This window comes from Abrus precatorius, unplaced genomic scaffold, assembly GCF_003935025.1.
Source record: "Abrus precatorius isolate BTA unplaced genomic scaffold, Abrus_2018 Scaffold0, whole genome shotgun sequence".
NCBI classification, from domain to species: domain Eukaryota; kingdom Viridiplantae; phylum Streptophyta; class Magnoliopsida; order Fabales; family Fabaceae; genus Abrus; species Abrus precatorius.
Window position 1 is genome coordinate 1812380 of NW_020874290.1, and position 2500 is coordinate 1814879.

A 2500-nucleotide genomic window follows, 5' to 3' on the forward strand; every position below is an offset into this window, starting at 1 on the left:
TCGTCGATAAACGAAAGCAAGATTCCACACCCCCTCACAACCCCATGTTAACTCAACATCACTGTTCTTTTGTGTTGAAGCAGTTAAACCAATACCCATAGCAGCATTTTCTTGAAAGGAGTGATCCCCGCATCCTTCCAGTACGGTACCTCTGTACGTTCACCCATGCACAGCCTGCCTTCGCTCCTCCGGTTAAGGACACATCGGCATGGCCACTCCTATAGTTGCCGCGGTGTGACATGTCCGGAACCATCACGCCAGTAATGGCTGAACCCATTACTAGCGATCCGCTTCAATGTAGCAGAGTTGCAAAGCCTACAATCGAAACTTGAGAGGTTTTGGATTGCTACCCTCAGTCGCGATCACTTGTCACGGCATTGTAGACGTGTGTCGCCACACGGGATAAGGGCAATAGACTTAACCGTCCAACTCACTTCTCCGCTTATCACCCAGTCTGCAGGTTCCAAACTCAACTTTGGCAACTAAAACAGATTATGCGTCGTGCGACACTTTAACCAACCTTACGCACGAGCTACGACGCGATGCAACCGTTTCCGCGTTCGAAGATCCCCTCTTCCAAAGATCGCGTCATGTCAGACCCTGTAAGGTATCTCGACTTTGCATGAATTAAACTGCTCAGCTTGGGCGCCCCGCAATTCCTTGAGGGGCGAAAAGTATTCTTAACAGGGGATATTAAACCGTTAGCTACAGCATTGCACGGTTCGATCCAGCCAAGTCCTCGTTTAACGCTAAGGACTACTGGAGGTATCAATCCCTTCCTCCACTAGATTTTCTTCAGTGTCAGTGTCGGCCAGCAGAGTGTTCGCCGTGTTTCTTCCGATCTTTACTCGCATTCACCGCTCACCGGAATCCTATGCCCCTACGATCCCGCGAGAAGTAGTTTCCACCGCTTCCAGGGTTGAGCCCTGGGATTTGACGGGAACTTACAAGAGCCAACATAAGAAGTACGCCCAATCTTCCGGATAAGGTGCATCCTGCGTTACCGCTATGACAGATTAGCAGATGCCTTCCCCTAGCGTTCATGCCTCTCTCGGGAAAAAGAAGTCATACTGTGGGCCTTATCCTCCAGCGGCATTGCTCCGTCAGCTTTGCCCATTGCGAAAATTCCCCATGCTGCCTCAGTAGGTCTGTCCTGTCTCAGTCCCAGGTGGCTTATCTCCTACTCGGCCAGCTACTGATCATCGTTGGTAAGCTATTGCCTACCAACTGTATCAGACCGAGCCCCCATCGGCGACTTCTCTTTTCCTCAAGCCGTAGGTTATAAGCAAGCCGTTTTTTTTTTCCCAGGCTTTTGTTGTATCACCTCCCAAGGAGGTCTTACGCTTATACCAGCCAGCCAAATGGAAACACCCTCCCGGCCAATTGCGTTGAAGGCGCGCTCAGCGTTCACTAGCAGGATCGAAACTTCATGAGATTACTGTTGCATTACTTATCAGCTTCCTTGTCGAGACAAGCTATTCGATTCTTTTCATTCAGATAGACTTGTATCCTGCGCTTCTAATCGCTGGAGTTCGCTCCCAGAATAGCCCCCCCTTGTCAATACCACAGCTTTATCCATGTCATTATCTTCGAATCCCCAAAGCCACAAATATCCAACAACACCAAAGACAGCCATCACGATATAATATAAAAACTCCCATTGCTGGTACATCGCATCGAACCTATGACTTCACACGTCAATGTGACACTTAACCGATATTTACTCCTTGCCTCCGAGAAATAACTGATACATAATGCCAAGGTCGAGAACTTCAACGCACTATCTTAACAACTTGGAATCGGGCCTTCTTTTTCACATATTACGGATTACTGATAGGAAAAGGTAAATCTCGCAATTGTCAAACTGCTCCTTCGGAAATAGATTGCTTACTATGTCGAGGCAATAGCACATGATTTCATAAAACCGTACGATTTCCCGAATTAAATAAGACAAGGTTTCCATCGAGAAGATTTTGTAGATTTCATATTCGATACGGGTAGTAGAAACCCGACTCGTTTTTCTAAAAAAAATAGAAATAGAACCAAAAGGTCAAGATGATACGGATCAAAACCCTCCTCTTGCGTTCTTTCGCAAGATCTACCATTCCGAAAGTAACTAGAGTTAATATAATTTTTCCATCTTCAATTCAAGATCTTTATGTGTTTCACGCACTCGAACCCCGAAGAAAATGACAAATTCCTATTCTTAGAACAAATACAGATTCTTCACCACAAAAAGGATAATTTAACCCCACTTTACTACTCATTACTGTAAAAAATAATTCCACCAAGACAGATTGTAATATTGCTTCCTTTTACTGAGCAAAGATTACCTCCGTGGAAAGATGATTCATTCGGTCACATGAGGTCAACACATGCATTGCCGAACCATTATGTATATTGAAATAGGTTACCACTTGCTTTTCTCAGTTACAATCCTCTTCGCTGCTCCTTATCTTCGCCACAGAGAACAAAATGTAAGACGGTGCCAAAGTCATCA

At 45.5% G+C, this 2500-nt stretch overlaps 1 pseudogene; it reads right to left on the minus strand.

Moving 5' to 3' along the window:
* The window catches only part of LOC113852535, a 91557-nt pseudogene that overhangs the window by 24465 nt on the left and 64592 nt on the right, over positions 1–2500 (minus strand).